Consider the following 25008-nt stretch of genomic DNA (forward strand, 5'->3'; position numbering starts at 1 on the left):
GTGGTATGGTGGACAGAAAAGGAATTTTTATCATAAGATTAAGAGAGGAATGCATGCAGAGACTAAGAAAAACAAACAGTGTAAGTGCACAGGGACAGTATATAATTGTGCAGGATGGAAAGGCTGGAATAGGATCATTAACAATAGCAAATGCTGTCTTTTGTGAACAGATTGCCAATATGAAAGACCTAGATACAAGTCCTTTAGTGTGGGGTCTCTTGAGACCTCTTTTTGAACAGTTACATTTTCAGTGCATCATCATGTTTTAAGGTATATTGAAGAAGTGGGATGTTGGCACACTGTGATGACAGTGGCCAGCAGAGCAGGTTATTAAGTGACTGGTGATGCATCTCCAAAACATGGGCTGATGAAGTGGTAGAGAACTGGGCATTGCTGTCCTGGAGTTAAACGAGATAGAAGAAAGAACATGTTCTTCTGGTGAGTGTGATGACTCAGTGAAATGCAAACCAATGAAAAGTTTGTCAGCTCTAATTTTATACACACTAGTTCTTTCTTCCTTGCATTCAGAGCACAATATCAGCATATTTAATTGTGTGGTTACATGCGAAGAGTAAGCATGCTCTACAGTTTGTGTCAGTAGAGCTCATGAGAAGTCAGATCTCCACAATGCAAATCTGTGTGTGTCTGTGTTTGTATGCCTCAAATGAAGAATGATCCCCATCAATTGCTGCAGGCAGGCTTGTGGACAAGGATCTTCAGGCAATGGGGAAATTAACTCACTGGCATCTCCTTGCTTGACAATAGAGTTTAGCCTGGAACAACTTACTGAGTGTAATCTATTTAAAAAGACAAAAGACAGATGCCTCATTTATTTCAAGAAACTTTGTATTTAAACTATGCTTCCAAGTGAAATATGCCCTCGAGGAATCTCTCTAGTGATGTCAGACACTCACATGCCTCACTTTCACAGACGTGGGGAAAATGGAGTAGAGAAAGCCAAAGCAATTGGGAGCCTTTCCCCTCACACTACTATAATTACCACACAGAAAGCATTACATGTTTGCTTGCTCTCCCTAATGCACTGCTTCATGGCAATCTTCACATGAGCAGTGAATTTCCGTAAGTGAGCAGTGACCTACATTCAAGGCAGAAGCCTTTCTGCTTGCTTTCGGAGTGTGCCCTGGCTGCCTTCCAGTTCAAGTCTGAGATTCTCAGCATTTCATTTCCTGGCTCATCCTCGTTGGGTTTGCTGGGGCTTGGGTTCACTGTGGCACATCTGCATGGAAAAGTCACTGCAAAAAGAAGGGTTGGAGTGAATTTTTGTGGTAAACTTAGACACTACTCTGACATAAGTTATAAAAATACAGCCTACAATGAACACAAATGAATATGTAGTTAAGAAAGCAGGAGCCTGCTTAAAATTTGGACTTGTAAAAATCAAGACTGTGACTCAATCATAGAACATTTTTTTCAAACTTTGTCAAAGTCTTACCATTAAATGAGTTATTGAATTAAAATTTTAGGCTTTGCCATTGATGCTTTGTCCTGCTGTGTACCTTATCACTGGCAGGTGAAGCTAACAACATGTGAAGTGGTGTAAGAATACTGGATAGCATAATAAAAGTGCCATTACAAACCTTTTGTAAGTACAAAATAAGAGTGTGTCAAATGAATGCATTAATAATTTTTTAATGTATTACTTCAGTTTTACAACACCAGCAACCTGGCTTGCAAACTTCCTATTTCTGGTTTGTTCTGCAAGTAAAGCAGTTGTTTGAAGGGCTGCAGAGAGCTGTGGTAGGAGCCTATGAATCACCGACATCTTTCAAAAGAAAGCTCCTCTCTAAGTGTGGCTGTCCCAGTGGTGAGGTGGCATGGAGACCAGACAGACCAAAACCAAAGCAGAAATTAAAGAAATCAGCTGAATCTGCTTAGAGATAACCATTTCTAGAGAAATTCAGAGCAGCTGTTCCTTTGGACTCACACAGCACAGCTTGACAAATACTTCAGAATAAGCAGCACTGGTGCACTAACATCCTCCACAGCTACGAGAGTAACTGAATATTAGGATATGTTGCCTGGGGTCCAGAAGAGAGTTCAGCCTTCCAAGTTATCTCTATCTCTCCCTAACATGGAAATGTGCATGGGCTTAGGGAGCACATTCCTGTCTGCTCCAGCCTGCCACACTACATAAACCACATAAAGTAAAAGGGGAGCAAAATAAAAAGATCAAGTCAAACTATCCACAAAAAGAATCCCTCCAAACTTACAGCCCAAAGAGTGAAAATTCTGAAAATCCTGAAAATCTGGCAAACCAAGGGGAGTTTTTCTTGGCGAGTGAACAAATAAGGAAAATATGGGAATGAGTCATTAGGGTCAGGGCTAGTTCAGACTTCAGATCAACTGAAGTTTGTTTCAGGCAACTGACTTTTTCTGTGACACAGACACAGGAAAAGCTGACGCGGCAGAATGAAAATAACAAATTACCGTGACTCCACAAGGATCCTCTGTCCCAGTAAGCTGGCTACTTGCTGGGAGTTTACTGACTGTGGGGAAGGGCTCTCCTATATTTGTTTTAGTTTCTTCACTTCAGCCAACTGGGGTAGCCATACTTCAGCATAAAAATGGATCAGGAGTGATAACAGTGGTGATTCTGGCTATTTCTCTAAGTCAGGAGGGATTTCCCACCTTATCTTGCAGTAATCTCGCTTTTCAGAGAGCCTCATTTAGTGTTGCTCTGCCTTACTAAGGAGAGCAGACCAGGACTGTTTCTGTGGGCAGCTGGTGCAGAGTGCCCTCAGCAGCAGTCATGAGAGAGACCTCTCCTTTGCGCTTGGGCAAGTGTGTTGTACAGGACCTTAGTGCATTATGGTTGAGAAGTGCTGACCCATTGCAGCTGGGCTGGTGCTGAGTGTCCCTTCGAAATACCCCCTCTTTCACTTCCATTTCTGCTTTTGTTCCTGCAGAGCACCACTGTGCTTTACTTATTTCTCTGTCTTGCTCTATCTGCTTCTCCTTTTCTTTCCTCTCCCTCATCTCTTTACTCCACTTGTTCTCTCTTCCCCTTCTTGTTCTGTATGTGTTTCCCCTCTGGTCTTCTTCAAAAATTGCTGCTACCATTCTCCATGGCTAGCACTCAGTGATCCTCACCCTTCTGGAACACTGAACAATGTTGAGCTCAACCACTGCAACAAAACTCGTAGATAACTTAATCCCTGGATATTTTTCTGGTTCCTGTGCTATAGAAAAAGATGTTTTGTGCATGAAGATCTAAGGCTGGCAGCTGTGTTTTACCTGGAGGAATATAACAGCCAAATCCACACCATGCTAACTCTAGCTTTTAGGTCCACTGCTAATACAAGCTGCTACGTCCAAAGCTAACACTGTGCTGAACCAGGATTTTAATTTGCAAAAATAAACAAAACTGCAAAACTGCATTGTTTAGCTAAGAATTCAGTGTTCTCATTTTTCATGAGAAAGCATGGGAAACTGAAGAACAACACTCTGCCACCAGGCACAGCACGAAGCAAGGTAAAGGCAAATTAATAGTACTGGGCTGCTTTCTTTACATAATTGCCTGGGGAAACCACCTAAAGCAAATCTGGATGCTAAAAATGTCTTCAGGGATAAAAATATCAAGCAATTTTCTGTTCAAAAAAAGATGCCAATACTCTGAAACTTGACTATTTTTCCTCAGTGCTTAAAAGTGAATCTGCTGAGGTTCCATCTCTCCTCTTGGTAATGTGAGAGTAAAAGCTTTTCTGAAAAAAATAACATGCACTCGTGTCCTCTCTCACCATTCAAAACAAAAAATGCTTCTTTTTCTATGGCAAAAGCACATCTTTCAGCTATTGCTATGAATTCAGAAGTCATGTGTTGGTATCAGCAACCCCTGCCTTGATTAAACCTGTTTCCTTCCTATCCAGCCTGCTGGACTGAAACACAACTCTAACACTGGCATCCCTTCATCACACTCATATAAATAAACAAAAAAAAATTAATCACTAAACTGAGAGCAGGCATTATATATCATTAATAAGTATGACCACAATAGGACATGAAAAAAAAATTCATCTGAAAATTCCTGGTATGTATTCTTCCTTTCATCTATTTTTGCTTTTTAAAGGAAAAAGAAAAATCTAGTAACTACCTTAATTTCTTTTAGGTTGTGCTTATTTTTAATCAAAACCAAAACCTACTCAGAGTGCTGGGGGTATGTGAGATAGACCAATTCTTCTCAAAGTGAGAAGTGTAGAATAATTTTGAGAGGGATCAGGGAAAACCCGTCTCACATTTGTTTCCATTCTTTTTTCCTGTGGCTTTGGGATTCCTTTCCTCTTTGATGGCCATAGGATGAAGTGGCAGAAAGAGGATGTGACAAAAGTTGGGGTTTTGTGTAATACTTTCACCGTGTGCTGGCATGGCAAGTTGAGGTGGGGTCACAAAAATTGCATTTGCCCACCACTGCAGAAGCAGCCCCACAGAGACTTCCCCAGAGGAGGAGGCGGCTGGTGGGATTGGATGGGAGTGCTGAGAGCAGGAGGGAGGCATGGCACAGGGGGCCAGGGCACCAGGATGAGCTGGAGTCAATCTCCCTCGGACAAGAGTTGATTGTTACATGGGTACATTGCAAATTTGTATCCCATTAGTTAATCGGTTTAAATGGATTGTACAATCTGAAGGAAACAAAGAGGTGTGGGTGCAAATCCATATTACTTATGAAAGAGGGATTCATTCTTCCTCCTTTTTAACTCTCCCCTGTGCTAGCTCTCTGCAGGGTGCTATGCTAACTCCTTTGTTTGGTATGGTGAATATTTAACTTGTTCCATTCTGTGAAGAAGCAAAGCACCCAGAGGATGCAGGAAGACCACTGTTCTTAACAGTGTGGACCAAGTCAGCTGGACTGCAAAACTCTACCCATGTCAAAAATTACAATCTCATCGTCAACAGCCTCTCTTTTTGGGTCCACAGGGGCTGTGTTAAAGACAAAATTAGTATGTGTTTCTTAGTTTCAGGTGTCCTTGTAAAATCAGTAGCTACTCACTTTGCTTAAGGAGCTTTTCTACCTCTTTCTTGCCTACTCCTTTTATACAATTCACTAAACCTGGCTTAAATGCTGTGATAATTAATTAATTGCCTACACACTACCTGTTAATGCTGCTTTAAAAAACCACATCCTTCTTTGGTTTCCTGGATCGAAGTCTGAGCAGCTTAAGTCATACCCTATGAAAAAGAAAGGGAAGGTTGTTTTTTTTTTTCTTTTATAAGGCATATTATGTTAGGAGCAGCACAATTCTCAGGGACTCAAGAGGCTAAGGATATGTGAGAGCAGCAGTGGGCTGTGTTGCCACTAACACTGCTTGCTTGGATCCTGCTTCTCAGACAGAATTGAAACTTTGCATGTGTCTGACTAACTTGTGTACAACATCTGATGTACAAAGATGTGATTTGTGCATGCAAATCCCTGTTGCACAAGAAAATGTAAAATTTGCTGAGACATAAGCTTTTACCACATGCAATGTTTGAATTTCTCCACTAACTATGATAAAGCTAGCTTTACATATGACTTTTCTGAGTGCTTTGCAGACTAGGAAGATAAAACAATACTGTCAAAAGTGGTTTGGAAGATTTCGGAGCAAGAAATTTGCCCAAGGATTTTAGAATCACTATTGTACACAAAAAGCCTGACAACTGTGTGTGGGTGGGAAGAAAGTCAGCCTGTTCCTTATGCAAAATCACAATCAATAAGAGCAGAGTGATGGCTAGGGTGTGAGGGGGTTACGTTGCAAAGAACAGGGATAAGTGAGACAGCAATAGCTGCAGTCAATATAAATCAGTTCAGATCTTAATCATCACTGTTTACCACAAGAGCTGAGGAGGAAAGAGGCTATTTATCTCTTTTTTCTTCTCTCTTCCAAACTGTCACCAGCTGCCACACCCTTCTGTCTTAGGGGCACAACCCCTGCAGCCCCATCTTCATCCTCCCTTATCAGATTTTACTGTGTTCTGTCTTCTTCCTGGCACACCAGTTTTTCTACATCGCACTACTTGCACGCTGGTGTGACAACATGAGCAAGTGCTTCACGTCTTCACTATCAGAGCCTCAAATGGTCCATGCCAGAACCACCATGCCTCCCCTCAGAGTTGGAGTGTATTCACTGAAAAGTCCACTGCTGTCTAGTAGCAGCCTACTGTGCAGCTTTTTTAATGTACCTTTAAAAACATCCTTTGCCCTGTTGCCTACAAAAATCAGAACTACAAAAAGGAAGTGGTACCTTCAGCTTGCTGTGCTGATCAGTGTTGCTTCATTTGCTCTCTTACTTGATCATCCATGTCCATCTTCTGCACAGCTGCTACTTAATGGGACCAGGAAAAAGCTTCAGTAAGCTCTCTGATTGGAGCCATGCATATCAGAAATCACAGATGAAGTTGCTGGGCACTCCATCCATTAGACCTATAATAAACAGAAATATAAGAGCCAATATCGAGCAACATTTGGCCCGGTCTGTCTTGATTGATCTGTTGCAATAAGCAGTTTCTCCACTGTTCTGGCTCTTCACAGTTGACTCAGAACACATTGCCAGAGTGCTCAGGCTTCATATGCACCAGTAAAAATGCAAAGTATGCAAGTGTGACCCATGCTCCAGGTTAGCATTTATACAGGAATCAGTGAGTACACTCTCTAGATTTGCCTTGTGATAATCAAATAATGAGAGGTCACAGATTGGGAAAGCATTCAAGGGAAAGAGTTTAGACTCTTGGCCCAGATTGCTTGTTTTCATATTTTCTTCCCAGTCTGTAGAGTTGTTTTCTTCCTTTCCCATCAGAAACACTTTCTGCCTGTGTCATGCAGTTTTCCTGGTGTGTGACATGTGCATGTTCAAAACCTCCTGGTGACAGCAAGCAGAAACAAGGCTCAAGAGAGCCCGCTCCTGTCAGTCAGCTGGGCGTGATCACACAGGTATTATGAGTGTAAAACCTGATGCATTTTCCATGATTTCTGCGTTTCTGCTCCCCTGCTTGCAAAGAATTTGCAAAATCTCTTCTGGAAGCAGAGTGTTGTGTTTGCAAATGAGAAATCCTCCTCTCCCCTTTTCTTATCTCTAATCGGTGATGTCCAGTGTGTCCAAAGCAAAAGAAACTCCAGAGAATAAAAAAGCACTAAAAATGCTGCTTTAGACCACAGAAGTACATTGTAGTTCCTGCCTGCTGAGTTCACAGCCAGGACACAATCTGTATTTGTGGCCAGCACTCGTCACTTCCTCAGCAGCTCCCCAGACACTTCTGGCCACGCTGGGGTATGTGGGGAACCTGAGGAAGCCCACGCTGTGCAGGGCTCTGTGGAGGTGCTCAAGAAGGCACCAGGAGAAGGCTGCATGGTTAGCACCCCTTCACTGGAGGTGCTGGGGGAACTTTCCCAGGGGTGCTAGCTGCTGGCCAAGGGCAGGGGGTGGGGACCACAGGCAGTGGGGAGGGGAAGGAGGTGCTGAGAACTGGAGGCAGTGTAGGCAGCTGCTCTCAAGAGACAAAAGCAGTGATGCCAGTGAAGGGAGCTTGCTAAGGATGTCCTATTCACTGTTTCAGAAACTGTGATTTTGACAGCAGTATGACCAAGGCAGATCAGTTACTTCCAGCACAACGCTAGCTCCAGGCTCTGCAGCTAACTTAGCTGATGTCTGTGCAGAACAGACATGCCACAAAGACACAATAGCACAGAGCACACAATGCCATACAGAGGGTACCAGCAGTGCCGGAACGGTACTCTCTTTAGGTATATTGGCCTCAGTGTAACTTAGTTAATGCATGGAACTCCATGGAGCTGGTGTACTTGGACCTTTGTCTCCCTGCATGAAGCTCCTCTGGATGACCAGTATGTTCTGGGTGGGAGAAACAGGGGAAAGGTCCCAGGAAAAACAAGAGGTGTTTTTTTTTTTTTTAAGGTTATCCAAACAGTGCAAGGCAACATAGAAACTAAGTTCCCAGACCACCTCCCATTATCTGTCTCCAGCCTGCTTGAGGAAAGCAGTAAAACTCCTGCAAGAAGTAGTGTGATATGCTGTTCTCTACTGAACTGGAGATGCCTGTAAATGTACATTGACCTGGTTTACTATTCTTTCCAAGTATTTCTTGTTGGCTCCTCTTATTATCTATTTAAACGCCCACTACATGGGTTTATTTAGAGAGGTGTTCACTGAGCCCTCCTGGGAATAAAGCAGTGTTAACAGTGGTTTGCATCTGAGCCAACATCCTTTCCTCTACCATCATCACCCCAGGATTACTTCACAGTCAGCACAAGACAAAAGCATGAGACAAAAGCAATGACAGCAATTTCCCAGGCTAACACGTCCCGGGGGCTCATCAGCTGGGCATCAGCTTGCATGTGGAGTGGGGAGTGGAAGGGTTTTCTCCTGTAGGGTGGCCCAGTGCCTGGGGCATCTCAGGAATGTTTCTGGTGCAGAAACACAGAGTGGGATTGGGGCCACACTAGAGAGTGGTGCTGGGTAGGCAGTGGTCTTGGCTGACTGCTCCTCTCAGGAGCAAATAGCACCACCAAGCATGTAGGTGCCCAACCCTGTATGTGCTGTGAAGGATCCATTCAAGAGGGGATGGAATGTATTTGACAACATCACTGCAGTGGTGAGTCTGTTACATTCTTGTGGGGAGAGGCCTTCTTGCTAAGTACCACTAGGAGAGGCATTTACTTGTTGCTGATATATCAAAAAACATCATCTTTGCTGTGGTCCCTGCAAACTCATCCTCAGCACTTTCCTTCTGCTTTCCTCACAGATAGTATTTTCCCAGTACAAGAGATCTTGCTTCATTCCCTCTATTTCTTAGAAACAAAACATAAACAAAAGCACTGTATGAACATGTGGGTCTCCTGTGTAAGGCTCCATTAAGAAGTGCTCCTGCTCAGGGCTGGATGAATCACTCTGAGCAGGGCTGTTTCTAAGCACACGCCGTATGTGCTTTAGAGCAAAATAGGAAATACCTGCACTTCAGTCTTATAACAGTCGTGCTTGAATCAAAGCAGATGATTTGTAGCCAGGGCCAGGTTCACAAGAAAGGGCGAGGTTGCTAGAAAATCAAAATGATAAAGCTTCCTGTTTTTAAAGATGGATTTCAACAATGATTATTGCTGCCTCAGAGAAGGAAATGGATGCTTGCTAGCTGAAAAGTACCTCTCTATTTCTCCTTGCATTAGTGTGCCAAAAAGTTCACACAAACAAGTGAATTGTGCTGGAAATGAAAGAGGCTTCCTTTCAGAGTTCTCATCTACAGTAAAATTACTATGTGCTCTCAAAATTAAGGCTACTCTGTGTTCTGCTGTTATGCAGGCTTTAGGCTTTCTCCTTGGCAACGCAGAGTGCCCTTAAGAACTAGAAGTGCTCAATGTCTTATGACTTTATTTTCCTTATATACACAATGATTAAAACAAAAGACAGCTGTTAACTTCAGGAAGAAAGCCACCATGTAATAAATCTTCTGTGCTGCACCATAATAATAATCCTCTTCAGACAGACACAATTTAGCATAAGAGTTGTCTACATTTGGTACTAGTTACCATAAGAAGGTATTCTTTTATTTCCAAATATATGTGAAAGCTGGCTGCACATTACTGAGCTGCTGTTTGTGTTACAAACAGAAAGTGAAATCTCTTTTTTTTCTTTTTAAATGACACTTCACCAAAGGCATAATGTGCTTTCTGTGCCAAAGCGCCATCAAGACGGTCAAGTGTCCCCCCCAGTCACAGCAGAACACACCCTCGCAGGGCCACAGCACCACAGAAACAGATCTGTAAGGTAAGCTCACGAGCTGCTGCTGAATGACGTGGCCTTTACTAGGATAAGCACACTGTGGCAGAAGCATGCAGATTTTCATTGCAATGCTTTGATACAGACTCTAAAATGCTTGGATGCAAAAGGGATCCTGCCTGGATGTGTTAGCGCCTTGACAAAGCAAAATCTGCATTTATTTTGAACCTCTGGTGAACAACACAGTAGCACAGAATTCATGTAGGTAAAAAACACTGAGTCAGCCTGCTTGGTTTAATCATTTCTCAGACCTTGCAGGTAAGCTCCATGAATATCCCTGTGGATTTTGAGGGAGATAAGATTTTATGTGCCAGGTGTTGCAGAGGATTTAGTGATCCTCTTGAGTTTAACAGTGATATAGAAGGTGGTACGAACAGTTCTTTGTCAAGTCCCTCCTACTCATCTCTGTTTTTGGAGGCTGAAGATAAATTTGGTGTCACCTTGAATTTTTTTTTGAATACGTTTCTCAGGGTAGTTGTTGTACAATAAGTAGGTAATTGGATACAAAGAAGGTACAAAGAAAGTAATTTGCATAGATTTGATGTTTTTGATATGGGAGTACTTATGAAATGGTGTGTGAGTTCAGGGTCATGATTCATCTTCTGTAAAGTCAGTGCTGAAGTTAAGATTTAGAGCTAGGTGCACTTCTCAGACCGCTTGCTAGGCTTAGCACATGAGCAGTAAGAGAATGGATAAAACATTTAAGAAAACATGAAAAGAAATCCCAAAAGTTCTTCCTTACGTTTATTTGCTTTTTGAAAAATGCCTTCAAACTGGTAGAACTCAGGTTTCTGAAAAGTTTCTGTACATTTAAAACCTTTTCCAAATAAAAGCTTGTGTAAGGACGAAAAGGTATGGCTGGAGTATTTGCTGCTATTGGAGCAGTTCTTGGATTATGAAGCAGATCACTTCAAGATGACATGTTTTATGTTGGAAATAGACATGTGGCCAGATGTCCTAAGGACCATGGGAAATATCAAGGCAATTTAAAGCAACCTTTTCCTGTTCGTATTCCACATATAGTCCAGAAAAATTAAGGAATTCACCAACTATTTGTGAGCATGGTTATAGTGTTAAGTAAAGGGAAAGGAGGAGGACACACAAGACTGAGTCCTGATCACTTTCCCTGTCCCATTGCTATCTCCCTGCCTAATCCTGGTTTGGGCCACTCTAACAAGAGAAATTTGTTGTGGGGTGGACCATGACCATGGTGGTGGGAGACAAGTCCTTGGACTTCTTTTATGCAGTCATAAGACACAGCATCTCAACCAACTCGCCAGATTTTTCCACTCCCTTGTAACCTAAGCATATTTAAAACAAAACAAACAAACAAACCCAGGCAAAAAAAAAAAAAAAAAAAAAACCAAAAAAAGAGACATATTAATTTAGAACACTTAAAACTGTCAGTGAGATTGTAGTTCAGCCATATAGGAAGCTGGTCTCTTTTGGTCTGTACGACGTAAAAAATGCAGCTGGTCCATAGTGCAGAGAACTGATCTGGTAGAAACACACTGTATTACTTCAGAGAAGATGACCTCCATGAGGCCTGGATGACCTTGAGACATTCACTCCAGCCTCAAACATTTTGTGATCCAAATGTCTGTGAAAATTTCTTTGTCCTAGAAAACTTTATGCCACATGTGCTATAAGCTTGTCCATGCTACCCTAATTCTGCACTGACAATTTGTACTCTCACAGCTGGAATAACATGAACATAGGACCAAAAGAATGCAATAACCACCTTGCTGGGAACTATGCCTTATTCAACAGAAATGCCAATTTATGCCCAGACTATGTCCAAATTACACCTGCTAGTACATATCTCTGATGTTGATCACTACAGGATCATGTTTAAGAATAAAATGGAAGCTGCAACTTTTCCTGCCAAAGTTAGACAAGGCCCTAAACAAAGTAGCAGGCCTGCTTATTCATATAGAGTACCTTTGTTTTACAGGCACGAGCCAGTAAACTGTATTTTCTGCTGTGCTCAGCACTTAATTTAACTAAAGCTGACAGTGCTCCCATTACTGCCGCCTTCTTGCCACTGGACTTCAATAACCTATAGATTGTTCCTATGTGGGTAACACAGAAACAAGGTATATTTCGAAGTGAGGCCAAAACAAGGAGAAGTGGACCTCTGTGCTAAGGGCAGCCTGAAATCCCAAAAGGGAACTGACCTAATCTGTGACACGACAAGCTTAGTTTCACATTGGGAAGTTTACTTGAGAAACAAGTAAGTAAAGTATTCCTCCAAGTCATTAGCTAATTTGGATTAGGGAGAGAAATACTTGAAACTGTTGTTATAGACAACAGCTGCATGCCCCTTCTAGGAGAAATTCAGCAAATTTTCTAGTTCTAAGAGATAATGCCACTCCATGAATCCAAATCTTTGGTTATGACTTAAGCAAAGGTTGCTCATATGACATATGGCAAACAGAACATCATCTATGACATTAACTTTAAATTACTCAGCAATAAATTCTGATCCAAAATTCCTGCAAATCCTGAAGCTAGTAGAGCTGCATAATTATTTACCTGAATTAGTGGCAATGGGCACTGATTTCAAGTAATGAGAATTTGGAGTTTCTTCTTAGCTCTGATTTTGTTATGGATATTTGTCTTTTTAAAAATACTTCATGTGCAGATGATTTTGCAGCAAAAGCAAAACACTCAACCACTAACCAGGCTCTGAACTGATGAAGAAGGAGAAGTTTGATTTCTCTTCTGCTTTTAACGGCCACTGGAGTTGCTTTTACTTTCAAAGACGCAAAGTTGAGCAACTGTGGCAGGGTATTCATTCCCAGCAAGCAACCTGTTTTTAAAATTCAAGCAAACATGAGTCTCTCCCAGTGTCTGTGAATTCCAGACATCCAGCTGGGGGCTGCTGATAATGAAAAGGAACTGACAGCTATGTCACAGCTGTCCCAATGCAGAGTTAACTTCTCTGTTTCATAAAGAGAAAACCAGCCCAGAGTCTTGATAGTATCCCAAGGGAGAGCGGGTTCCTTGGACATTGGAAATTAGTCTGGCATGGGTTAAAGTAGAATAGTAAGTGGTAAAGTAAGAGAACTTGCATTTTCGTGGCTGAAAAAAAGCAATAAGCTTTTTAATGCTAAGGAAAGCATGAAGCAATCCATCAGCTTCACATGCAATATATTTCCTTTTCATTTGCATCCTTGCCGGTTGTACTCTTCTGAACCAAAATACTAACACTGAGGCTGGATGCACCACAGGGCATGATGGGAGGATGATTTCTGTGGACACAGAGCAGTACCTCTCCAGCAGCGCCAGGCTCCGGCAGCAGTGCGTATCCAGGGTGTCACTCTGAGCATGTACAAATGTGGTTCTTTGTTCCATCAGCTGCTCTGCATGTGATAGGGGGCTGTTTTAGAAACAGGAGTTTCTTATTTATGCTGCCCCAAGGATGAATAAATATATAATTACTTACTAAGATATCCCCACATTGAAAGCCTGGCTTTTCAGCCACGAGGAGTTAAAACTGACACGGCCTTTTCAAACAAGCTAACAGTTTTGTGATTGTGTTCTTGTCCCTTCCTTCCAGTTATAGTGAGTAGTACATGCTGGCCCTGATGTCCCTCAGTGCTTTTCATTTACCATTGCGTGGAAACAGCAGCAGTTACTTATGGTCCTGCCTGCTTTGTTCTTTGTCAACTGATTGCTGCTCTTGAGGCACACAGTGCAAACCTACTAATCATAACCTTCTTGGATGCAGCTGTCCTTATGAGTGAAGAGGTTACTGCTGGGGTTGCAGCATCTCTCAAATATATTGACAGCCTCAGTTTGCTGTGCTGAATAATTTTTCTATGTGAATCAAGCCTTATTATTTTATGCTTCTTAAAGATGCTTTTTTTGCATTTTCTCTCTTTAGCCTGTGACCCTAGTGGAGAAATTTTTGCATGGCCTGATTTGATTGCTAATAATAATTTGCTAATTACCTTTTGCCGGTGAACGTTTGCTAATAATTAGCACAGTGGTAACTAAGAGAACACTTCCTCCCTGTAAGAAGCATGTAAGGTATCTACAGTAACCGTGGAATAACATCTGGTATATAGAAACTTTTTGAATGGAATACTAATAGAAGTTAATGATGGTTTTAAGTTATCTGCGCATGACTTTTTAAGAAGCAACTCAGCACACACGCAATCAGAAAAAGTATTTTAGACCAAAAACCTGAATTTTTCCATGTTCAATTTGATAAATATTGCCTTTCATTGAAAAATTACATTTTTTCCAGAGTAGTCTCTACTCCTTTAATATTATTCTATCTTGGTAGTACCTGCCATTAGCATGTCCAGATGAATTAAAGCAAATCAGCCCAATGACACAGTATGTTCTAAAGGAGACAGGTGACATGACACTGGGGGATGTTTCAACAGAAAAAACACAGGACAGAAAGGCATAGAGAAATTTGGGGAAAACTGACCAGGAGCCAAGGAATATGGCTATATGGCCAGCTCTGCTACCTATGGAGGCTGATGGCTGCATCGTAACCCAGGATTAGTCATTGTTACCAGAGCTGTGTGAGCTGCTTCTGTGAGGCATTTAGTCTCTTTTCTGCTGAAACTCAGAGGGAGAAAAGAGATGCAGTGGGCACTCAGAGCAGGAGTGCCACACTCCAAGCATCAGTTTAACCTATGTACACACTTTCCTACACAGAAATGGTCATTTGCAATTCCACCTCACCATTGCAGATGCCCGGTTCCTATGGGACAGAGGGAGGAAGCAGGATTTAGTGACTTCGTCTCAAAAACATGTTTAACTTTTGTAGCATTCTGTCTTTATTACCTGATGGTGCAAATTGAGGTCAGAGAACTGCATTCACTTCCTTTGTAGACGCACTAATATGGACTGGAGAAAAGATCTCTGTGTTCCAGGCCTCTGATTTTTTTCTCTTCCCCATAATCATTTTAAGCACCATGTAATCTGTGGTACAGAAGTACATCTCCTTATGTGCAGGACACAATACTCTGAACATGAACAGGCTGCCCAGGGAAGTGATTGAGTCACCATCCCTAGAGGTATTTTAAAGATGTAGATGTGCTTAGGGACGTGCTTTAGTGGTGGACTTGGCAGTGTAAGCTTTACAGTTGGACTTAATGATCTTAAGGGTCTTATCCAAACTAAACAATTCTATGATCCTAGGATTCTATGTTGTGAAAAGTACATGCACAAGTAGATGCTGCTACTGCTTTGTCCTTTAAGATCTTTAAGCCTAAATTAAGATTGCAGCATTCGTGTTTTTTGATGAGATTTATTAACCACAATCTCATTTATCTTATCTTTCTTTCTGCTGTTGCTTTACCTGTATACCAGAGGTGCTACATCAATATCAACGTGCAACAAGGAGGAGACTAATTCCACAGAACCTTTCCCAACTGAGACAAAACCTTTCTAAGCAGGAATGTGAAAGAATTTCTTCTGTATCTCTCCAGAAGAGAAGTTACCCAGGTTAAATACATTTTTACATAGAAGAACTAAAGAACAAGTTATTAAAATTAGTAATGTGACTTTTGTATCTAAAGCATTAGTGGCCTTTTTGTTTTGTTTTTATATTAGGTTTTTAAATTATGATTTGTGAATTTATGCTTCAGCTATGTTTCAGTTATGCTTCAAAATTATTGCAAAAAGAATGTGGATACACAAATTTTACTTTACTTGCTTGGTAAAACAGTTCTTACATATGGCCGCTGTTGAAACATTAATAACCTTTCAGAAGAATAGTTAGTATATTTCTTAAACAGATAAAATAGGCGCAAGATCACACACTGGTCAGATAAACCTCCTGTATATAGGACCTCCTATTCAGGATGTTATTTTGAATACAATTATTTATTTACACAAATATTTACAGTGCTGGTGAATTCTGCAAAGGTTCTTTTGAATGAAGAGCTACTTATGGATTCTTTAATGAATAGCAAAATAAAAGTGGGTTTAGACATTGCCTTAATACCTTATTGCTACATTTACCAAATGCATTGAGAGGGCAATAACAGTGATTAATGAGCTATAGCAAGAGACTTATTAGAAGGAACTAAATGTATCAGTCTTGCTGACTGTGAGGAAGCACCTGCAAATATTTATATGGGAGACTATGAGTTCTTAAATTTGATGAACAAAGGTTTTACCCACCAAATGGCATCACTGAGGTTGACAAGATGTCTTCTGGATCACCACAGTAGTACAAATGAATAATGATAGTGCTGCCAGACTTAAATAGATATAAAGGAATTATTAGGCTGGTGCCAGTTCAGGGATAAGATGGCAAAGAAGAGGAAAAAAACCGCAGGAGCTTAATGGCATGAAATGTGTTCTTAAAGGCACCATCTAGGAAGATTTCCCCAGGTGAAGAGAAATTGCTGTCTTTGGGGTAAATAAAACTAGAAGGTCTATTGGTTAACTGGCCTGTGATGGCAAGAAGATGGTGAAAACTGCTAAATATTTGATGATATATTCTAGTACTAACACTGTTATGATTCCACAACTTTGCTATGACATGCAAAAATCAGGGTTACTTCATATAGGCATGCAGAACCTCAACTTCAACATGAAGCAGTTCTTAGAAGAGACTATGTATTTTTTTGTTGCTCATCTTTGTGGTTCCTTACTCTTCCCTGGATTATCGAGAGCCTGCAAAACAAAGGCTGAGTCAAGCTTTTGAAAAGTATCTAGACCACTATCTAGCACGTGCAATAAGGAGCTTCTGAAGAGAAGTTTAGCAAACTTCCTGCACCAAGCATTTCAGCTGCAGTGATAATGTAGAGAAATGTAGATATGCCTGGGGATGGGAGTGAAGAAGGAAGAACTCATTCACTTTCTCTTACATTTTCCACTCTACATTTTATTTTTGCCATGGGTTTCCAGGTTTTCTAGATGCAAAGGAGCCTCCTCCTCCATTCTCCCAAGCCATGCTATTGCCTATCCCAGAGCTACAGGCTGTGATGTCTCCTTCCTTCCTGTTCGTTTTCAGCTGAAACAGGAAAGCAGGCATAAGTGTGTGGCTGGCACACAGATGAGGAAAGGAAAATGCTTTTATTTTGTGCCCAGAGTTTTTAATTAAGGCACCAGCAGGATCTTTCTGCACAGGGACCAAGATTACCTAGTACAAAACTGAGAGGGTGGGACATGGGGAATAATGAATCCTAAAACACACAAAACTGTATTCATGAAATCAATTTGGGCTACTGGGAGGCCAGGGAGCTTTATGGAAATGAGGCAGCCGAGTAAAGCAACGCCTAAAGACCCCGGGAACAATGGGCTCCACTTTCTCAATCCTGTCTGGGAGGCAAAAACGCAGAGCCAGAGCCTCAGTGCCTGTGGCTGCCGCATCTCCCCTGTGCTGGTGCAGCAGCTGTCCCTGCACAACGGGAGATCTCTCCTTCGAGCGGTTGACCCAGAGAGGCAGTTTCTGCGTGACTGAGCATGTACATGCTGTTGGGGCTCTGGTAGTCTCTTTTTTTTTTTGTGACACCACAATCCCAAATCACTGTTGACTGCCAGGCTAAATAAATAATTTCTCCTTCCCCTGCCCCCCCTTGCCTGTTTACACTCCCAGATTGTTGTGGACAATTACATGGGTTTGCCCTGGTCATTGTTTCACCAGCTGTAATGTTAGCACATATTTTGTACTCTCAAGTTTTCTACACATGCCATTCACTTCACTTTCTGGAGGTCTTTTCTTCAGAATTTGCTCTGTTTTGTCTGCATACTTTCCATATGGAAGCATTTAAAGTTGTATGTAATGATATGTTAGCCACTATAGCAATTGTATTTTGAATTGCGAGATCAGGGAAACTGTTAAATACTTAAATTCAACTTTAAATTTATTTTAGAGTGTCTTAAAATATACTCTAGAAATATTTTGGACTATTTTGAAGCAGTAGGCCAAAGGTACCCTTCCAAGCTTCCAGGTAGAGAAGAACAGAGCTAGCAAAGTCCCACCTGAATTTTAGGTTGGGACCCAGATAAACGGGATTTTGGTTCCACTTATGATCTGTGTACCTTGCTTCCCATGGAAAGTGGCACAGTGTTTTCCCACAGACCTCTCAGTGAGGACAAGTGAGGGGGCAGGGGCTAGCGGGGAGCCTCGTTCATGGAGGGCTCATGGTCTCTGTGCTTACTGAAAGGGGGAAGGAAAATAAAGGGAAGAAGACAAGGTTACAGCAACACATCTGTGGGTGGTACAGTGTCTGTGGGTGGTAGAACTTTAGAGCCCAAGCTAAATTTTTCTCATTAACATGGTGTGACTGGGTATTGTCAAAAAGCTTAACTTTGCAGTGACTGCTGGCAAAATATTTGGGAGTGTGGTGAAGAAGAGGAAAATGCTTAACTTACAATGCAGCAGTCCAAAGTGGAGTGTGATTTGAAGCATTGTTTAAGGAGTGGACAAACCACAGTGTAAGATAACCCCTCAAAAAAAAAAAAAAAGTCTTAGAAAAAGAGATGTAAAATACAACACAGTTACCTGACTTAGCCTCAGTTTATTCAGTGATGACCAGGACCAGACATGTTCAAACATCTGAAAGGCAAGACTTGTTTAAGGAAAGCAAGAAGTACAATGTCAGTTGTGCAACTGCACAGTTGTATATTGAGGCTACACTCAGTGTTCTGTCCTGGCTTGATGGGAGGGATAAAAGCAGAAATAGGAGGTGGATGTAGCAATTTCTAGCTTCCCCTCTTGCAATGAATTCAAACTTTTAACTGGATGGAAGTGTAGAGGCAAGCATACCTGCTGTTATCTCTTGACTCCAAATACTGCATTTCATTCACAGATTTTTTTTTTTTTGTCAGCTATGCATGTGCTACGTTTCAATTCTGTTCTGTGTTCTCCTCCATCCTGCATGCATTGTGTAAAGAAAACTGACTATTGCTTGAGGAAAGGATGAGAGTGGTGAAGTGATTCTTCATCTCTACCCTAGCTTTTTAGGTTTTTCAGCTTCCTTCTAACAATATGGAAACGTCGTTTTTACTGTCTTTATTAGAAAATCCTAAAGGGAATTTTGCCAAGTTCCTTCAGTGCTGGAAACCAGAAATTTGGTTCAAATCCAAAATTGAAAAGAGTTTTGTGAAGTCAGCCTGAGTCCCTGGAGATTTGGTTCCTCCTGCTACAAACACAAAAGAAAAAGTCATGTTCTTGCTCCAACCAAGATCTCACATGTGTTCCCACATGACCTAAAGGAACACAGCTTATCTAGCTTGTGCTAATGCCTAACCTCTTTGCAACCAAACACCATGGATGAAATCTTGAATTGAGTAAAGACCAAGTTGTAGTCAATGCCTGGTTCCTCAATATATCAGACTTATTAGGTTGGATATTAGAAAGAAGTTCTTTACAGAGAGAGTGATCAGGCATTGGAATGGCCTGCCCAGAGAGGTGGTGGATTCACCATCCCTGGAGGTTTTTAAGATGAGGTTGGATGTGATCTAGGAATCATAGTGGGGTTGGATTAAGGGTTGGACTTGATGATCTTGGAGGTCTCTTCCAACCCAGTTAATTCTATGATTCTGATTCTATTATTCAGGTAGTTTTACAAAAAATTGTCCTCTGTCTGATTCACAACTAGTGATGTTCAAGCCCTGATCAAGTGTTGGCTTTGTGTGGAGTTTTCACAGCTTCATCTTCAGTGTATTCACTCTGGTGTGTTAGAGCTGGGTTTTGTAAGCTTTGACTGCACTCTTCCTCTCTGTTACACCACAACCTTTCTCCTCCACTGACAAAGAGCCTTCTCCTCCTAGACACTCTTTCATGAAATATATTTTGTTGACACCTCTGACTCCTTCAAATTTTCTTGGTATCTGTGAATGGGCTCAGATATTAAACAGCCAGGCAGAGAGGCAGACAGAGAGTTACACACAGACAATGTGGTTGCACAAGTGTTATTTCCTCTGGAAACCAGACAGAAGAAGAAATTGTCTCAAAGTGCATTTTACAAGCCTGCCTATTTTTACTCTTTGGCTATTTGAATCCTTGGTGTTCAATCTGAATAAAATGCATTCAGCATGATGTTGTTTTAATAGAAAATTAAACGACTCAAGTCCAATGGCTATGACAGAAACAAAAGTTTTTTCATATGTTCAACTCACTAGAGGCCTACAAGCAGATGAGACTGGATGTGGCACTTAGTGCCACGGTCTAGTAAACCAGAATGGTAGTGGATCAAGGATTGGACTTGATCTCAGAGGTCCTTTCCAACCTGGCTGATTCTATGATTCTATGATTCTTCGCCTCTTTTACCCTGCCTGTCTTTATGAAAGACCTCTCTCAGTTATTCCTTTGATATCATAATTTCCTGACTGGATATGGAGCTCCAGCTCCTCCTTTTTGTCCCAGATATTAATTATATTACCACTTAGGCTCTCTTTTGGGACCGTCCAAGATTTTGAGCTCGCTTTTTCCTTCCTGTACTCGCATACAGTGTCTCATTCTTTTGCTTCCCCTGTGCTTCCAGGGGTCTTCCTCCAGGCAGGGCAAGTCTGCTCTCCAGCCACAAGCTCCTGGGACACGACCTGGCAATTCCACACAGTGAAGGTTCTCCACTTCAGAGTTCCTCTTGCTGTCACCCACATGGAGGAGAGCCATCACTGCATCTTTTGGGTTTTACTTAGAACCGGCAAGCACATTCACCCATTTCAGAGTCCCAGAGCTTAGTCAGACATTTGGAGCATTTGGATGAAATCCAACGCACCACTGTGGCTGTGGATACCTTGATAGTCCATGTTTTCAAAGCTCATCAAGTGTGGACAACATATATAATGACATGGGTGCTGTATTAGCAATAGTGCTTATAATGCACTGTTTTGCTAGTGTGGACATTGTGCAAAAATACCATTTAGAAAACGGTGCCATAACTGTGTCTCTATCTGTGGGAATCAAATATCAGTAGGTGATAATACATGCTTTACTAGTGAAGCTTTGTTCAGTAACAGTGATAAACATAGACTGGAGACAGAAGTCATGCTATTTTTACCTGACATATTATTTTGATGCCTTCTCCACTTAACAGTCACAGAGGAACATAGGATGAGTGTTGATATATCCATAGTAATATTGTGTCACATATTAAATCCTTGCTAACCAAACTGTGAAGTCAAGCATTACTATTTCAGATGTATCCTGACTACTAGAAAAGTTAGCAATTCTATCTTGTGGACTAATGGCTTTTCTTCTATACAAATTAAATCTACCTACTATTCCTCACTGCCTACTTTTCCCTAAAGAAATAAAAACTCTTCCCAATGATACCAAAATCAGTTCCTTTACTTGACTCTTTTGCCCTTTTGCCAGATGAACTTCTTTGACATTAACATTCTTAGGAAGCTAATAGAAAACACCCCCTATTCTTCTCTTAAGTATTTCCATCCCTAAACCATGCATACTTTAATTGCGTATGTTTGTTAATGTCTGAAAATTACCCAACTGGGTGTCTAGTAGTAGACCACCAAGAGCATGCCCTTCACTTGTGAAAAAAGCTAATGAACACGCTGTGTTAGCCACCATGTGTTAACAATCTCTATTATTTTATACAGCATCATTTTTCTGCCCTGGTAATGACAATCTACGTTTTGTTTGTGACCATGGTAGGATTTTGCTTGTTTGTGGCTTTTTTTTTTTTTTTTAATTCACAGCACTACATAACAATCTCCAGTTCTGCATTTCACTCCCTAGCACTTTAATCAAAATCTCCAGAGAGTGTGCTGGAAGCACATTTCCCCACTAACTTTTTTCTTCATTAGAATTTCATATTTTCGAACTGAAAATCACCTCTGTTCGCCAGAGGCAAGAAATAATTTATGGCCACGTTCATTTAACAGTGCCTTCCCATGTACAAAGATCAAACATTTTGTGAAGGAAGGACTAAGGGTGAAGTTGCTCTCTCTGGCCTTCCTGGTTTGCTAGAGCTGTGATGCACAAGCTGCCACTACTGCTGTTTCCAAAGGTGTTGATGATCCAGAGACATGTTCTGATATAGAGCATAACTCCCTCCAAGCTCTTATTTTATCATGAAAAACCTTTGGTTATGAAAGGAACCCAAAAGAGTTTCCAGGACAAAGCTACACGGCCACAACACCATGCAATGTTTATCTAAGGGCCACTGCCCGAGCCCTTCTGATGCCTCAAGCACTGGGATATATTTAGCACCCATCATCTCTGCAGAAATGTCTCTTGTTTTGACTGGTACCAAATGTTTACTTTTTTACTTCCTTTATTCTTTGGAGTCTATTTAGTGAGAGGATCTGGTTTTCTTCCTGGAGCGGTCATCCCTAGCTCTCATGCTGCAGATTGGAGCCAATGAGACTGTTCAACTTCTCTCAGCACCTCTGTGAGGGGCATACGTTGCAATACTGCAGTCTTTAGGCTCAAACACTTCAAACATTTCTTATTCTGTTTGGAACTCATGTCTACCAAAAGAATTCTCCTAAAAAAGGTAAACAGTCTGATATATTTCAAATACAGCAACTGTTGCTTCCTTGTCCCCCATATATTGTTGCTGCCTCAGTAATGCTGAGCTCGCACGATGCCTTAGTGAGGATAGAGGGTGACACTGTCATGAGTTTCACTTGTTTACACCAAGCTGTCTGTGGCTTTTCCTTCAGTGTCACTGTCACAGGAATGACATTATCATGGACCAACATCCAGCTCAAAAGGAGGAAGAATTTTAATTGGTTTTACACTGATAACACAGGCATCTTCTGATGCAATGTAATCCACAGGTCCCAGGCAGAACCCCTTAGGGATGACATCACTGTCCTTGCCCCCACAATACACATAATCTGTGGATGTCAGCAAATGCTTGCAAAACTTTATCAGCAAATGAGGTCTCAGTGTTGTCATGCAGCCCTAGGTGTCAGCTGGGTCTCCTGCCAGGAACTGTACCAGTCACTCCAGTTCACCATCTCAGCTCTCCAGCTTTCAGATGTTTATGAGCTTCTCTTCCAGCTACCTGGTTAAGTATGAACATCTCACAGGTGTGGAGCACATCACTGGTGTTCGTGGCACAGCCTTGCACAGTACTGATGGAGCTCTTTACCAACAGATCCAAATGGTTGTCAGATTACCTCAACAGACAAGGAAATGATGGAAAAGCAAAGGGTCTTGGCTGGTCCAAGTGCAAATCCTCCATTCACCCCACACTTCTGCCTTCCCTGCAGGCATGTCTAGGATGGGAATGAACCACAAGCTTCTGATTCACTGCAAAATCTCCCAATTAGCTGGTATTGAGGGATTTGCCTTCAGCCCAGTGCTATGCTACCTTCAAGCAACAGATGCTCTGATCCCAATTTCTGCTTGTTCTGCTCATGCCACTTTTTTCCTATTAGACAAACAATTTAGTGAGGCAAACAGGCTTACTAGTGATAATGTTTTCTGTGTTTTCTGCAGAAGTTGGTATTACCTGCCTCAGCCTGTTGTGTGTAGGAGGGACCTGCTGGTCCTGCTGTGAATAACCACCACTGTTTTTGTGTAGCTGAGCAGAAGGCTGGAAAACTAATGATGATAAGAAATGTGCCTCCTACCCAAAAGAAAAGGCAGCCTCTGGCATCATTTACATAGCTGCCTTCAGAGTTGATCTTGACTTCTTCTGTGTTCAATTTTTTAAGTAGCAGCACCAGAAAGACATTTAGATAAACAGAGTATCCAGACATAGGAATAGCCATATCTGACAGACCATTAAATTGAGATTTTTTTATGGCAGAGTGTATGTATATGCAATTCATTAGAGACTGGGGGGCAATTTACTTCAGAAGTCCCATAAAGAAAAAAAGCAGAGCTCTCCAGCATGAAGTTTATGTGTGATTAGATTATTGAACCATCTTCTTGCATGAAAATTCAATTTATGTTTTCCACATAATTTATTATCCATTTAAATGGCTTTTTAATTACTCTCTAGGCAGTAAGCAAAATCAAACATAATTTATGGCACTTTTAGTAACAAATCCATTGTTCATTTTCCAACAGAGCTGAACACACTTGCAAGGCAGTATTGAAGCAGCTTTTATTCAGATAGTCTGATCTTTTCTAAAGAAAATATGTGCCAGGTTCACAGCCTGAGAGTGAGAATGCATCTTTGTTTTAGGAACAATTCACACACAAATACATGAAATGCCCTCCCAGACAAAAGGAAAGATACTCACAAGGCTTTTGGAGAGACTGCACAGGAACACAGCAATTGGTATTTTCATATGGCAATGTTGGCTTTTGCTCCAAAGAGGAACTGCAGCTCACCAGACAAGAATAAAAGTCAGCATGAATAAATAGCAGACTATTTATTTGGAAGTCATATTCCCCTACCATCATTCAGCACAACGAAGTTAAATGTAAGTTAAATAAGTTAAATACTTTTCTCATTCTTATTTTTATGTCTAATTGCTCCACAGTCCCAGATACCATGCAATCATGTAATGAAAGACAGATGCTGCTATAAAGAACTTGCAGCTGAAACAAACTATGCACAGAAATGGGAGATGTAATAGTGATGCTGAGTTATCAGATCTTATTAATTCAATGTTTGGGTCCAGAGCCATCTGAGCAAAATTTTATCTGAAGTGCTGTAATTAGGAAAGGAATCTCCAGGGCCCCCTGTAGAAATGATGGAAAAGGATAGTCCTTGCAGAGGGGAATCCGGAGCTCAACTTAGCGCTAAGCAAAGGAGAGGTGACTCCAGCCCTGGGTGCCTGACCTGTGTGCTGAGCACAGCAGCAGGATTATCACCCACTGAGTCTGGCAGGGGATGGAGTGAGCCTGTGACACCTGCCTGGGGAGATTTAGGTTAGATATTATGGAGAAATTCTTTACAGAGAGGGTAATCAGGCATTGAAATGGGCTGCCCAGGGAAGTGGTGGGTATTCCATCCCTGGAGGTTTTTAAGGGGAGACTGGATGTAGCACTTAGTTCTATAGTCTAGTAACCATGGTGGTAGTGGATCAAGGGTTTGACTTGATCTCAGACATCCTTTTCAACCTAGCTGATTCTAGGATTCTATGCTTTTATGATTTCCTTTTATATCAAATAAAATATTTGGCTTCTACAATCACAACTTTAAAACAATCTCATTTAGACTAAATCCTCCATTAGCAGCTCAAATAACTTCAACTTCAGAAACATGTCAATCATCTGTTATAGTTCTGTAACATCTTCTCTAGCTCTTTACTCCATTTGGGGTAACCAAGGCAAAGTGGTGATTTTAAGAGCAACTCTGTGAGTTAGAGGTAATTTCTG

General features: G+C 41.4%; 1 long non-coding RNA gene across 1 annotated transcript; it reads right to left on the reverse strand.

The window, feature by feature from the left end:
• Window positions 1-1189: 1189 nt before the first annotated feature.
• Window positions 1190-23935, reverse strand: LOC126648654 (uncharacterized). The gene is made up of 3 exons (XR_007630873.1): window positions 23925-23935; window positions 6237-6415; window positions 1190-1253 (listed from the first exon to the last, which is right to left on the reverse strand). It is a non-coding gene; the product is annotated as an uncharacterized LOC126648654 (long non-coding RNA).
• Between the last annotated feature and the right edge of the window lie 1073 nt (window positions 23936-25008).

This window comes from Myiozetetes cayanensis, unplaced genomic scaffold (genome assembly GCF_022539395.1).
Source record: "Myiozetetes cayanensis isolate MyiCay16 unplaced genomic scaffold, myiCay2020 scf5-8, whole genome shotgun sequence".
NCBI lineage: Eukaryota > Metazoa > Chordata > Aves > Passeriformes > Tyrannidae > Myiozetetes > Myiozetetes cayanensis.